Raw genomic sequence first — 16059 nt, 5'->3', positions numbered from 1 at the left:
TGCCTGAGTACAGCTACCAGCAAAGGATGAGTCAGACACAGTCATCCGCACTCTCAGTCTGGGCTCGAAGAACAAGCTGGTACGCTTGCCAAGAAAAGACTGCCACTCCCAGCCACGGAAATTACAATGCTGTGCACTCTGATTCTCCGTCCTTTAAAGATAACAAGCACAGAATGTACATTGTTCATTCAGGCAGCACTCCCGTCAGATGTCATCTCTTGCCGCACCTGGCTGAGGGATGAGAGGCCCAGGGTGGTGGTCAATGTCATAGTCATAGTCATAATGCAGGGATCTGGCCATTCAGCCCAACACGTCCATGCCCCATGCCCCAAGATGCCCCATCTAAGCTAGTCCCACTTACCGGCATTTGGCCCATATCCATCTAAGCCTTTCCTATCCATGTACCTGTCTGAGTGTCTTTTAAGTCTTGTTATAGTATCTCCTCAACTACCTCCTCTGACAGCCCATTTCACCCATCACCCTCTGAGTGAAAAGGTTGCCCCTCAGGTTCCTATTAAACTATTTTCCTCTGACCTTAAATCTATAAACTCTAGTTCTTAATTCCCCTGCCCTGGGTATAAGGCTCTGTGCACACACCTGATCAATTCCCCTCACGATTTTATAAACCTCAATAAGTTCACCCTTTAGGCTCCTGTGCTCCGAGGAATAAAGTCCTAGCTTGCCCTATCTTTCCCCATAACAGGCCCACGAGGCCTGGCAACATCCTCGTAACTCTTCTCTGCACTTTTTCAACTTAGTTGCATTCTTCCAATAGCAAACTGAACACAATACTCCAAATGTGGCCTCATCAACATCTTGTGCCACTGCAATATAATATCTTAATATCCTGACTGATGAAGGTCAATCTACCAAAAGCCTTCTTGACCACCCTATCTACCTGTGATGCCACTTTCAGGGAACTAGGTCCCGATACTCCAAGATCCCTCTTCCTCTACAACACTCCCCAGATGCATGCCATTCACTGTAAATGTCCTTCTATGTGTTCAGGAAAAGAGGAAAATGGGAGGGAAGCTAAAGACAATAATGTTTCATATGCCGTAATCACATTGAACAAAAGTCACTGTGCTGAAATAAAGGAGTGACCTCCAAACTCCTGGATCACATCTGGGAAAAGTCTATTTGAGCTGGAGCCTCTGTAATTGGTGAAGACACTGGGGTTCTGGGACTGGAGTAAAGTCTGGCTCACTCCAGGCTTAAAGGCCCAGGTGGAAGGATCCTGGTACATAAGCAGTGTCGCAGCTACACATATGCCTGGATGAAGCTTGTGGTCCCAAAGTTCCCGGGTTGCATTTCTTCTAAGTATTTTCATCAAGGATCAATTCTGAGCTAAACCACGCTGGTTGTGTGAGGGGAGAGCACCCTCTGCTGGTCACTCGCTGCATTTCAAACTAAATCCATTTAACATGGAGAAGGCAGGAGAATGGGGTTGAGAGGGAAAGATAGATCAGCCATGATTGAATGGCAGAGTAGACTTGATGGGCTGAATGGCCTCATTCTGCTCCTCCAACATGAACATATGAACATAATGCTCCTTGTGCAGATATAACACCTGGATCTGGACCCACGCATGAAAGGCTGGGATAAGAATGAGGCTTAAAGATGAGGTCTCTTTGCCATTTAGATTGTTGTTGACAGTTGCCTTAGTGGGGGAGAAAGTATCACAGTTGGTGAGGGTTCTCAGCCAGATCCATACTGTTACTCATTCTGCATCGAACTTAGGCTTGAGTGTATCTGGGCAAAATGAAGGATTAAGATAGCCAGAGATCAAGGGAGAATGTGAAGAGAGAAGGGGATGAGATTCACCAAAGCTATTGAAGTCATATGCAGATGGGAATGGCAACAAGGCTGCATAAGATACAATACGTTGTTGTTAGTGCCCTCATCTAATGCAAGATGCTGTGCCTGTGAAAGGGGTTCTGAGAAAGCACATTGGATTAACATCTTAGTCTGAATTGGAGGTCTAGAGGATAGCAGCTTGTATCATTGGAAAAGGTTACACTTTAAGAAGGTATGATTAAGGGCCTTAAATAATAAACATAGGTTTTCTTTCACTAGGTAGGGCAATGTGTGCTGGCAGCTTCGAAGAAGGTATGGCCTCACCTTTGTTTCGCTCCACCCCCACATCAACATGTTCCGGGTCCACCACGATGTGGAGCTCTTCTTCCGTTGCCTCCGCCTCTGAGCCTTTTTCCATGGGAAGGAGTCCTCACCACCCAGTGATGACCACTTCTCCCGTCTCCAGCAGATCCCCTCCTCTTGGACTCCCCCGGTTTAATCGCCTCCATCTTCGAACAAGGTATGATCGCAACGTTTACGAAACATTTAGACAGGTACATCGACAGGACAGGTTGAAAGGGATATGGGCCAAAACGCAGGCCGGTGGGACTAGTGTAGATGGGACATGTTGGTCGGTGTGGGCCAGTTGGGACGAAGGGCCTGTTTCCACACTATATAACCCGATGTCTCCCATGACTCATATGAGGAGAAGGCAGTTACATGGGATTAGGAGGCAAAGATCAGCCATGATTGAATGGCGGAGTAGACTCGATGGGCTGAATGGCCTAATTCTACTCCTATAATTTGTGAACTTGTGAACTTGTGACTCTATAACAATGTGGTGATATTAACAAAGGGCACAAATAAATGAACTGGACTGAATTATTTTTGCAGCATCGTTAGCTTCTGGATTAAGTTGCCGCCATGTACTGCGAATGAAGTTTGCATTCACAAAAGGCACCTGAATAGATTCCATTGTGTCATAAGAAGGTGGGTGAATCGCTGGAAGTTGCTGAAACCATTCATCAGATCACCAGGAACTTGTTTGATCTTTTTAATGCCTTGGAGGTTCTCAACCTAATTACATAGAATATAGAACAGTACAGCCACAAATCAGTGCCAAACATAATGCCAAGATAAACTAATCTCCTCTGCCTGCATATGATCTATGCCCCTCCTTTCCCTGCTCCTCTATGAGCCTATCTAAAAGCAGGTAAACACTACTATCATATCTGCCTCCACTACTGCCCCGAGCTGAGCGTTCCAAGCACCCACCACCCTCTATGTAAAAAAATTGCCCTTACATATTTTCCCATGGATATTGGAATTGGCTATTCCAGGAGGCTGCATAATGCAGGTGGCAGTTCAGTTTAGGTGAACCAGCTGCCCCAATCCTGCCATTTCTCTTTCGATTAGATACTTGTTTTCTAATGAGTGGAAGCACTTGAGAATTCACAACAGGTAGGGAGGGGTGTTGGGTGGAGGAGTCAGACGAGCCCTTAGACGTAGCCAGCTAGACACATGTGAAAGCAGAGGAAATGAGTTTATTTCAGGGGCCGGCCATTCCCATCTCACTGAGGGCAGCACAGTGGTGCTGCCTCACAGCGTCAGTGACCCGAGTTCGCTCCTGGCCTCAGGTAGGGTTGCCAACTGTCCCGTATTAGCCGGGACATCCGGTATTTTGGGCTAAATCGGTTTGTCCTGTACGGGACCGCCCTTGTCCCGTATTAGACCCGGGGAGCGCTTTAGGCCCGGACACTGTAGGCCCAGACGCTGTAGGCCCGGACGCTGTAGGCCCGGACGCTGTAGGCCCGGACAGTGTAGGTCCGGACAGTGTAGGTCCGGACAGTGTAGGTCCGGACAGTGTAGGTCCAGACAGTGTAGGTCCGGAGGCCCGGGCGCTGCCTCACGGAGGTTGCGTAGCAACCCGCCTCCCGGCCCGGGAGGCCGCCATTGGTGGAGCGGGAGCACATGGCCGCTGGCTAGGTGAGGTCACGTGGGGCACGGGGCGGTGATGTCACCTGGTCCCTTATTTGGGAGTGAGATAGTTGGCACCCCTAGCCTCAGATGTATGTGTGGAGTTTGTACGTTTGCTCTGTGTTTCCTCTGGATGCTCCGGTTTCCTTCCACATCCCAAAGATGTACGAGTTTGAAGGATAATTGGCTGCTGTAAACTGCCCCGAGTGTATTGGGAGTGGATACGAAAGTGGGATAGCACAGAACCTATGTGAACGGGTGATCGATGATCGCCATGGACTTAATGGGCTGAAAGGCCTTTTTCCATGCCGTATCTTTCAATCAATCAAAGCTGGTGGGCTTGTTCATCTTTGATCCAATCTCATGCCCACACACCACCCACATGTCATCCTCTCTTTGTAGAACCAAATAAACTAGAAATTAATGCAATCCGTGATTTTCTTGTGCAAGTTTATTGCTAACGACCAAAGACAATGTTTCCCACTAGATACCCCAATGCAGAAGGAAAAAGAAATTCAACATTACCAGTCCACAAGCTACTTAAATCTCCCCAGTGAAAAGACCAATTTCGACTGGAATGTCATGTATGGCCTTTGTTATGTTTCTGTCGATGTTCAGTCTAGGGTACATGTAACATAAAAACCAAAGAAAGTACATACAAAATTCTATCTCTCGCATTCTTCCGATGAGTAGCATTACTTTGTAATTGCACTTACTGCAAAGAGCCTTGTGTTTTCATTTTTCCCTTCCTTGTTTGTCACTTTCCACCAATAGTGGAGTGTCTTGATGACAGCTCGACATTCTTTTGGTAGTCTGAGTATCTTGAAATGTTGGTTGCCTTGCAATGAGAGAGATTGTTGTCTCAGATTATGATTCACACTGATTTAATTGCATGCTGCAATTTTGTCATCATACTACAGAGCAATTGGCCAATTCACTCGAGAGTCCTTCCTGCAATGGCAGCTTAGTTAAACTGCTCTCCTCCCCGCAATACCCAATGGTTCAATGGCGCTTTATTTGTCACATGTGCAACTGCACAGTGAAAGTATTTTTGCAGACTTACACATGCAGGCTATGTTTTGGCGTCATTTCCAAAGTCCAGTCTGCCCAAGTGCTCCTTGTACTAGAGCGGCTCCAGAACCAGGTAAACCCCTGACTCCTGCAGAAAGAAGGCTCTGCCCGAGCCGGCTGTCTGCTCCTTTTCTGGGGTTATGTCCGTGCACGAGTGGTTTTAGAGAGGGACTGCGCGCTGTTCACGGGCACCATGGGGAATTTCTGGAACCGCTGGGCACCACGGGGGTGAAATGCATCCTTAAAAAGGATGGGGAAAGAGTTGTTTAAGGGAAATTTGTTTTCCTTGTATTGTGGTGATGGGTTTTGTTTTGAATTATTTGGTATGGTAAATAGTATTGTAAATACTTGAATAAATCTTATTTTTGGTTTAAAAAAAAGGCTCCTGCAGAGCCTCCCTACGTCTTCTTCGATCGGATTGGCCCGTGAACCAATGTCCCTCAGGTTGCCCGGACATCTTTGAATCCCAGGAGCACCTCCTGCAGCTGACCTTGAAGACTACCGGAACATGTGGGAACATCATTTTTTTTAATGTTCCAAAGAGTCGCAACAAAGTGCCCATTAGGATAGTCTTACAGAATGTAAATTGGGGGCTGAAGGGCCTGTTGTTATGCTGTACGATTCTAAATCTTACCAATGTCTGGGCCCCATCAACTCACAGTGAAACAACGCACTGTGGGGTAGCCCTGGCATAGACTGTCATAATCATTGTAACCCGGTTGTCAAGGAATTCATACCATGAGGAATAGGCGTGTTGGCTGAAGTTAGATGAGGTGACCAAATAGTATTAAAGTTGCTTTGCTGCAAGGAGCTCAGTCCAAAGTTTCGCATCCAACAGTCAACAATGCTGATTCTGGTCATTCAGCGCCATCTGCTGGATGCCATTGCAAAGTGTGGATCTACTTGGTCAACTGGTGCCTGTCTCAAAAGAGAAAAATAAAATCAATCGTCAAGAGTCCAGAGTCCACAGTGTTTTATTGTCATGTGTCCCAGATAAAACAATGAAATTCTTTCTTGCTGCAGCACAACAGAATGTGTAAACATAGTACACTGTAAACAATTTGACAAACGAGAGAAAAAAAAAATTCAGTGCGTATATGTACACATACCCACAAGTACGCATATATAAATTATATATATACATACACACACATACTCAAAAATCAAGCAATATTAGTGTAATAATAATAATAATAATAATAATAATAATAATAATAATAATAATAATAATAATAATAATAATAATAATAATAATAATAATAATAATAATAATAATAATAATAGTGTATTGAAGTTCAGAGCTTATTTGAGGTTGTAGTGTTTAAAAGCTCGTTGGCTGCAGGGAAGAAGCTGTTCCTGAACCTGGACATTACAGTTTTCAGGCTCCTGTACCTTCTTCCCGATAGCAGGGGTGAAATGAGTGTGTGGGCAGGATGGTGTGGGTCTCTGATGATGCTGGCTGCCTTTTTGAGGCAGCGACTCCGATAAATCCCTTCAAAGGTGGGGAGGTCAGAGCCGGTGATGGACTGGGCAGTGTTCACAACCTTTTGCAGTCTTTTCCTCTCCCGGGCGTTCAAGTTGCCGAAACAGGCCGTGATGCAACCAATCAATGTGCTCTCTACTGTACACCTGTGGAAGTTCCAGAGAATCCTCTCTGACAGACCGAATCTCCGTAATCTTCTCAGGAAGTAGAGGCGTTGATGTGCTTTATTTATAGTTGCATCAGTGTGCTGGGTCCAGGAAAGATCTTCAGAAATATGCATGCCCAGGTATTTGAAGTTTTTGGACTCTCTCCACCATTGATATACACAGGATTGTGGGTCCTCATCCTTCCACTTCCAAAGTCCACAATCAGTTCATTGGTTTTACTGATATTGAGAGCCAGGTTGTTGTGCTGGCAACATTTGGTCAATCGGTTGATTTCACTTCTATACTCTGACTCATCACCATCTGTAATTTGTCCAACAACGGCGGTGTCGTCAGCAAACTTGAAGATGGAGTTCACACTGTGTCCGGCTACACAGTCATGAGTATAGAGTGAGTAGAGCAGGAGGCTGAGCACGCAACTTTGAGATGCTCCTGTACTGATTGTTAATGAGGAAGAAGTATTTCTGCCAATTTGAACAGACTGTGGTCTGTGGAGGAGGAAGTCGAGGATCCAATTGCAGAGGGATGTGTTTCCTCCTACACTCTAAAGATGTGCATTTGTGGGTTAATTGGCTTTGGTAAAATTATTAAATTGTCCCTAGTGTGTCGGATAGTGCTAGTGTATGGGGATCGCTGGTTGATGCAGACTCAGTGGCACGAAGGGCCTGTTTCCATAATGTATATCTAAAACTGAAAAACTAAAATTAAATTTGCATTTATTTAGGACCCACAAATGGGATCTCTTATTATGTTTGACAATACCTTCAAACAACCTTACGAAATGGTATCTTGTTTTTGATGTAAAGCACAATTGAGAGCAATGAAAATCATGGCGGCTGCTCTCTCTATTCTGGTCACCTTACCATGCAAGAAATCTTTGCATAAAGTGAGTCTTCCTTGAAGATTAAGATCAGACTTCCTGAATGTTTCAACTCGTGCAAGGCTTCTTTCTCCCTTTTGTTAGTCACAGCTGAACGCTTTTACACCCTGTGTGCAAGCATATAACTGCAAATATAGTTTATCTTCCTTGTCAAACTAGTTAAAATTAAGTAGTGTAGGAAGGAACTGCAGATGCTGGTTTATACCGAAGATAAACACAAAATGCTGGAGTAACACAGCGGTCAAGCAGCATCTCTGGAGAAGACGAATAGGTGATGTTTCATGTGGGCTGCAGAAGGGTTACAACAGTCTGAAGAAGGGTTCAGACCCGAAAAGTCAACTATTCCTTTTCTCCAAAGATGCTGCCTGATCCGCTGAGTTACTCCAGCATTTTGTGTCTATCTTAGTTAAAAATAAGGATTTTTTTACACTGTGCTGGTATCATATTTGTTACAATTATTGACAGCAATAGATAAAATGAGTGGGTGCACTAAGGTTAAGATGCTCAGGCTAAGAAGGCAGGAATCTGCATTTGATGTGTAGGAGGGACCTGCAGATGCTGGTTTATACCGAAGATAGACACAGAATGCTGGAGTAACTATGCAGGTCAGGCAGCATCACTGGAGAAAAAGAGAATGGGTGAAATTTTGGGTCAGAACCCTTCTTCAAACTGAAAGTAGAGGTAGGTGGGGGGGGGGGGGGGGGGGTCTAGGTAATAAACTGGAAACATGAAAAGGTCAGAACAAATCAGGGCCAGCAACAGATGACCTTGTGAAGGGTGGACCCCATAATGGCCTGTTGTTGGCTGGCGAAGGTGTGATAACAAGCGTGATACAAGGATGTGAACAGTGGAACTGGTAGGACAACTAGGATTGGGGAGGGGGTGAGAGAGAATGTGGATTTGATGTAGATATTGAATGGTAATGCTACTACCACAACAATAAGAATAGGTGACCCGCTGAGTTACTCCAGCACATTGTGTCTTTCTTAACCATAAGAAAATATCCTGTTAGTAGAAATGATTTCAGATTGTACAAAACATGTGGTGCAACTGGTTTAGGTTAGTTTAGTTCATTGCCACGTGTTCAGAGGTAGAGTGAAAAGCTTTTTGTTGCATGCTATCCATTCAGCAGAAAGTATACACATTATTACAATCGAGGCAAGCATCGTGTCCACATGCAGGATTAAATGAATAACGATTAGTGCAAGGTAAAGTCCAGTAAAGTTTGATTAAAGATAGGCTGAGGGTCTCCAATGAGATGGATGATAGCTCAGGACCGGTCATAAAAAGTAATGATGCACTTCATGTCAGCACCATCTAAAATATTTCTAAACTGCAAGACTGGTACAGGTAATGAGCTTCCAAAGGAGGAAAAAGGCAGGCAATTAGCTGGTGAATTTGAGAGAATTAATAAGATATTGCAACAGTGAACCATCCTGGACTGAACTTCGAGAGACAGCTTCGTGTTCAGGTTTGTTAATGAGCATCAACAGACGATAGCACTCCAGACCTTACTTTTGAAAAGGTGAGTATGATTACTGAGTATGAGAAAGACACTGAAAAATCATGACCTAAATTTCACTCAGCTCAAATGCAGATATGATGTGGCAGGGATGTTCAATGTTATAGGGGCATCCACTGTTTAGTTTTGTTTAGTTTTTAGTTTTAGTTTAGTTTAGTTTATTTTAGTTTTTATTTAGTTTAGTTTAGTAATACAGCATGGAAACAGGCCCTTTGATAGTGAACCACCCACGTGAACTGCTTCAGTCTAACAACATAGTACAAAGCCAATATTGACAAGTATTGACAAGAGTCCACAGACTGTATACTTTGTCAACAGGAAAATTAATATGCAAAGCTAACAGAAAGGAATGAATACATTAGATGCATATTAGAGGAAGTTAGAATGTTGAACATACAGTAGCACAGCATAGCAATAGGCCCTTCAGCCCACAATTTATGTGCAAAATATGAAGCCGTATTAAATTAACCCCATTTGTCCACACATGATCCACATCTCAATAGTCAATAGTCAATTTATTTGTCACATACACATAAATGTGCAATGAAATGAAAGATTACCCATGCAATAACACACACAATCATAAACCAACACCAAACAAAAAGAAACATCCATCACAGTGAGTCTCCTCCAGTCACCTCCTCACTGTGATGGAAGGCCAGAATGTCTTTTGTCTTCCCCTGCCGTCTTCTCCCGCGGTCAGGCTGTTGAAGATGCCACGTCGGGGCGGTCGTGGCTCCCGACATTGAAGCCCCCGCCGGGCAGAGAAAATCCCACAGCCTATTTCAGGCCATTCCATTCCCTGCATGTTCATGTGCCAGGAAAATTAAGCTGATAATGGTATTCATGCCAAGGATGGTGATATACAAAACTGCAGTGAACTTAAAATTATCATTAAAATGAAAGGTCAGAGTATTGTGATGAATATTGATATTGCACCAGATTGCCAAGTGATAGGGCAAGACACCCACAGGCACAACAGAGGAAAAATAGGAAATTAGGAGGCTATTTGGTATTTTGGGCCTGATTCACCCTTCAATATGATCATTACCTTGATCTCATCTTCTGCCCATATATCTTGTAATAAACGTTACTCCCTTTAACATGTATCTGTACACTGTGGATGGCTCGATTGTAATCATTTATAGTCTTTCCGCTGATTGGTTAGCACAAAACGCTTTTCACTGTACCGTGGTACACGTGACAATAAGCTAAACTAACTTGGTACACTAACTCCTCCAACCTCATCAATTGTATCCGCTGTTCCAGATGTCAACTTCTCTACATAGGTTAGACCAAGCACAGGCTCGGCGATCATTTCGCTCAATAGCTTCGCTCAGTCCGCCTTAACCAACCTGATCTCCTGGTGGCTCAGCACTTCAACTCCCCCTCCCATTCCCAATCTGCCCTTTCTGTCCTGGGCCTCCTCCATTGTCATAGTGAGGCCCAGCGCAAATTGGAGGAACAGCATATCATATTTTGCTTGGGCAGTTTACACCCCAGCGGCATGAACATTGACTTCTCTAACTTCAGATAGTTCCTTTGTTTCAGATAGTTCTCTTTCCCCTCCCCTTCCCAGTTCTCCCACTAGTCTTCCTGTCTCCTACTATATCCTATCTTTGTCCCGCCCCCTCCCCTGACATCAGTCTGAAGAAGGGTCTCAACCCGAAATGTCATCCATTCCTTCTCTCCCAAGATACTGCCCGATCTGCTGTTACTCCAGCATTTTGTGTCTACCTTTGATTTAAACCAGCATCTGCAGATTTTTCCTACACTAAACTAAACATCGGTAAACATACAGTGTTAGCCATATCTGCTAACCAGGAGCAATGCCTTTCACCTCACTTTGGTGCTATTACTTCATAGTCTCAATGAATTGTTCATCATGGTTACAAAATGCCATATTTTAAGGTGTCCTTTTGTCTCTAAATGACCAGTGATAAGAATGAGTTGAGATGCGAAGAAATCATAGAGAACCCAAAGCCATAGGACAAAGTGGTGTAGCTGTTAGAACTACTGCCTGACAATTCCAGCGACCCAGGTTCCTCCCTGGCATTTGGTGACGGCCGCATGGACTTTGCGTGTTCTCCTTATGGTTGCTACAGTTTCCTCTTAGAACATAGAAACATTGAAAATAGGTGCAGGAGGAGGCCATTAGGCCCTTCGAGCCAGTACCGCCATTCATTGTGATCATTCACAATCAGTAACGTGCCTGCCTTCTCCCCATATCCCTTGATTCCACTAGCCCCCTAGAGCTCTGTCTAACTCTCTTTTAAATTCATCCAGTGAATTGGCCTCCACTGCCCTCTGTGGCAGAGAATTCCCCAAATTCACAACTCTCTGGGTGAAAACGTTTCTTCTCACCTTAGTTTTAAATGGCTTCCCCTTTAGTCTTGATGAACAATTTCCTCCCACATCCCCCCAAAAATTAATAAATTCATGTTTATAAGTAATAGAAGAATCAGGCCATTCGGCCCATCAAGTCTACTCGCCATTCAATCATGGCTGATCTATCTCTTGCTCTCAGCACCATTCTCCTGCCTTCTCCCCATAACTTATGACGTGTGAGTTAGTAGGTTAATTGACCAATATTAATTGCCCCTAGTTTGCAGGTGAATGATAGAATCTGGGGAAATTTGATGTGAAGATAGAGAGAACAGAATGGGTTAGGATCAGATTAGTATTCAAATAGCTGTTTGATGGTCAGCACTGACTCAATGGGTCAAAGATCCTTTTTCTGTGCTCAATCTCTCTTTATGACTGTGTGCATCTGCTTTATAATTGCTTTGTGGTTGTATATTAACATTGACATGTTATCACAATGGGATTTGATAAAAAGATTCTCATTGTTTTGCCTGTAGATCGCACAGTTGTTGCATTATTTTGCATTTTTACTCATTATTTTGCATTTTTAACATTGTATCTGTGCAAAAATAATGAAGGATTGTGTCAAAGTTTACCAGACCAAAAATAATATCATTCATATTTAAACATAGTTGGTACTTCTAATTGTTAAATGATTTAGGAATAATTTGTAAATGCTCCTGAGAGTTTAATTTTCATAAAAATATATTTACAATGGAATTTTATAAATGAACACTAATAATTTTGGTGAAATAAGTTATTTTTAAAACGGGGAACAGGGTGTGAAGGGCCTCTTTATCAGAAGATGTAAAATACTGCAAATGTTTATAAAAATGAATTTTCCTCAAAAATGTGAAGATAGTGGGTGGTAATTTGCAATCGTAGTGTGTGTGCGTGTGTGCAAGGTGGACCGTCGGGGGTGCCCGTAAAACGTGTGCTCCAGGTGAGGCTCGAACTCACAACCTCGGCATTGCTCACTGCGTACTGCTGTATAAGTACCGCGCGCTAACCGATTGCGCCACTGGAGCTCTGACATCAACGGCGGACAAACCTTCCATATCCCGGCAGTCGCCGCCCAGTGCCGTCGCGTCGCTGCCGCGTCCGTTGTTGTCGCGTCTGTTGTTGTCGTGTCGCTCCCGTATCGCTCCCTCGGCGACGGCTCCAGTCCCAGCCCGGGCCCGGGCCGCGGGTGGCGGGCAGGGGGAGCATTGCCTTGCCAGGCCAGGCCTACAGCGCGGCTGAGCGGAGCGGAGCTGGGCCAGGAGGCCCTGGCTTCAGGCCGGTGCAGCCACCAGAGGAGGGAGAAACAAGAAGCTCCAACCTTCACTCACTGGCGACTTGTATACACAAAGAGACAAATACTGCAGCAACAATAGTACCTGTTGTGTACTGATTACTGTACTATAATATCGGGCATTACTTTTGACTTTGCACTTATTACTTCATAGAAGTCACTCAATAATAATTACTTTATTTGTATATCTAAAGAGACAAATAAATAAGCAATAATAGTGCAAAGTCAAATCATAGTCTCAATGAATTGTTCATCATGGTTGCAAAATGCCATATTTTAAGGTGTCCTTTTGTCTCTAAATGACCAGTGATAATGAGAATATATCTATATATATATATATTTCATTGTTCCGTGTATTTAATATATATACTGTACACGGATATATATACTGTACACGGAACAATTAAATTCTTGTTTGCAGCAGCACAGCATATATGTAAACATAGTACACTGTAAACAATATAATAAACAGCAAATAACTTTTTCATATATATGTGTGTGTTCAGTGTATACATATTTGTGTGTTCAGTATATGTATATATGTGTGTCTTGTTCAGTATATATATTTTGGAACTTTTTTGCGTATGGGTTTTACAAAGTACTATGATTACAACATACCTGTTGTGCTGCTGCAGGTAAGGATTGCATTGTTCTGTTTCAGGACAAATGACAATAAAACACTGACTCTTGAAATCAGGATAGACACAAAATGCTGGAGTAACTCAGCGTGACAGTCGGCATCTATGTTTTGGAACTTATAACAAAAAAAAAAACACACTTGATTCGTTGGGAAAACGAGTTGTAAGCATCCGAAGTGGAAATATTAAGTGCTGTTCCTCCAACTTCTGTGTGGCCTCACTTTGGGAGAGGAGGAGGAAGTTATTGTGGTCAGGTGTGCTGAGGTACAGTGAATAGCTGTCCAGTCACATCAGATAATAGTATTTATAAATAAAATCAATCAAACTCAAGTACAATAGGTAGAACAAAGGAGAAGATATAGAATGTGGAGTTGTAGCATAGTAAGGGCAATAGTTTCGTAGACAAAGATAATGCCTGCAATGGGGTAGAGGTGAAGCCCTAGCAATGGAAGGGCCATTCAGAAGCCTGCTAACAGAGTGGAGGAACCTGTTCGTGTGTCTACTAGGGTGCGTTTTCAAACTTCTGTAGCTTGCCTAATGGAGGCAGGAAGAAGGAATAACCAGGGAGGGACATGTCAGTGGTTATGTTGGCTGCTTTTCAGAGGTACCATGATATGTAGTTGGAGTCAATGACGGGGAGTTTGGTCTGTGTGATGGATTGGGGTACATCTACAACTCTGCAATTTCTTGTGGACTTCGGCAGAGCTGTTCCCAAGCGAAGTTGTGATGCAACCCAACAGTACGCTTTCTATGGTATATCTGCAGAAGTTTGTCAGAGTTATTGGAGACATGTTGAATTTCCTCAGTCTCCTAAGGAAGTAAAGACGTTGGTGTACATTCTTGGCTGTTGCATCAATGTACTTGCTCGACGGCAGATCGTTTGTAATATTATCGGCAAGGAACCTGAAGCTCTCAACCATTTCCACTTTGACACCAATCCCATGTTGATTGGGATATGTACTCCACTGTGTTTCATGAAGTCCTAGAGAGACGGTCTGCACTGGAGAAATAGAGACTGCACTGGAAAAACTAGAGACTGTATGTACACTGGAGAAATAGAGAGTTGGCGCTGGAAAATATAATAGTGATAAAGAAGTAGAACGAGTGACAGTTTGCACTGTAGAAGTAAACCTATGGTTTGGTCTGGGGATACAAGGTATCTATGCATTGGAAAAATAGGTAGTCTGCAGTAGAGAGAGAAATTGTGCTAGTCAAGGGGAAACCAACTACATTTCACACAGGCTGCTGGAGGGGAAATTCTGAAGAACTCTTTTACAATGAATCTGTCTAAAATGCAAATGTGGCTCAACCTCATAATTACCATGGCCAATAAGACGCTGAAACTGATGCATGCCTCTCGAGAGAACAGTGGCCCAGCTGATGTCCTCAGACATGGCAAAGAGGAACTTCAGTCACATATTCCCATGTATGGCAAGAGGATGACGTGCTTGGGAACCTTAGAGATACCATCATCATATATGGTAGACACAAAATGCTGGAGTAACGCAGCAGGACAGGCAGCATCTCTGGAGAGAAGGAATGGGTGACCTTCGAAGGGTCTCGACTCGAAACGTCACCCATTCCTTCTCTCTGAGTTACTCCAGCATTTTGTGTCTACCTTCGATTTAAACCAGCATCTGCAGTTCTTTCCTACATCATCTTTTATATGTTTAGTTTAATGATGCAGCATGGAAACAGCCCACCAAGCTCATCTGTTCATTCTAGTTTTATGTTTGCCCACGTCCTCATCCACTCTCTACACATCTGTGGGAGGATGCGGTCACAGGGAAAACATGCAAACTCCATCGAGGATCAGGATCGAACTCAGCAGCTGTGCCACTGTGCCTAAAACATGTGCTCCAGGTGAGGCTCGAACTCACAACCTCGGCATTGCTCACTGTGTACTGCTATATAAGTACCGCGCGCTAACCGATTGCGCCACTGGAGCTCTTAAGAGTTCTGCTTTCAAGAAAGAGGACAAATTCAATTGCAGCATGAAGGAAGGAAGGAACTGCAGATGCTGATTTAAACCATAGACACAAAATGCTGCAATAACTCGTGGGACAAGCAGCATCACTGGAGAGAAGGAATAGGTAATGTTTCGGGTCGAGACCCTTCAGTCTAGGGAAAGGGGAAACAAGCGATATAGACGATAATGTAGAGAGATAAAGAAGAATGAATGAAAGATATGCAAAAAAGTAACGATGATAAACGAAACAAGCCTTTGTTAGCTGTTGGGTGAAAACAAGAAGCTGGTGCGACTTGGGTGGGGGAGGGATAGAGAGAGAGGAAATGCCGGGGTTACTTGAAGTTAGAGAAATCAATATTCATACCACTGGGCTGTAAGCTGCCCAAGTGAAATATGGGATGCTGTTCCTCCAATTGCAGCCTTTAGGGAAAGTCATTACTCGGGAGCTCTTCAACAGCCAGGTCCTGGTGACTGAAGCTGTTCCAGGTAACTGAACCATCATATCAACAACCAGAGAGCAGTCCTGAGCTACTATCTCCCTTATTGGAGACCCATGAAGAATAGACAATAGGTGTAGGAGGAGGCCATTCGGGCCTTCGAGCCAGCACCGCCATTCAATGTGATCATGGCTGATCATTCTCAATCAGTACCCCGTTCCTGCCTTCTCCCCATACCCCCTGACTCCGCTATCTTTAAGAGTTCTATCTAGCTCTCTCTTGAATGCATTCAGAGAATTGGCCTCCACTGCCTTCTGAGGCAGAGAATTCCACAGATCCTTCTGAGGCAGAGAATTCCACAGATCTTTAATCTTTACTGGACTTTATCCTGTGCTAAACGTTATTCCTTTTATCATGTACACTGTGGATGGCTCGATTATTATATAGTCTTTCTGCTGACTGG

The 16059-nt window shown here is 43.8% G+C and overlaps 2 non-coding genes across 2 annotated transcripts; both read right to left on the bottom strand.

Annotated features, from left to right (window-relative positions):
* Positions 1 to 12193: 12193 nt before the first annotated feature.
* Positions 12194 to 12286, bottom strand: trnai-uau (transfer RNA isoleucine (anticodon UAU)). Its single transcript is given in 2 exon segments — positions 12194 to 12229; positions 12249 to 12286. It is a non-coding gene; the product is annotated as a tRNA-Ile (tRNA).
* Positions 12287 to 15045: 2759 nt separating this feature from the next.
* Positions 15046 to 15138, bottom strand: trnai-uau (transfer RNA isoleucine (anticodon UAU)). Its single transcript is given in 2 exon segments — positions 15046 to 15081; positions 15101 to 15138. It is a non-coding gene; the product is annotated as a tRNA-Ile (tRNA).
* Between the last annotated feature and the right edge of the window lie 921 nt (positions 15139 to 16059).

This window comes from Rhinoraja longicauda, chromosome 9 (genome assembly GCF_053455715.1).
Source record: "Rhinoraja longicauda isolate Sanriku21f chromosome 9, sRhiLon1.1, whole genome shotgun sequence".
NCBI classification, from domain to species: Eukaryota; Metazoa; Chordata; class Chondrichthyes; order Rajiformes; family Arhynchobatidae; genus Rhinoraja; species Rhinoraja longicauda.
This window is presented reverse-complemented; position numbering and strand designations above follow the sequence as displayed.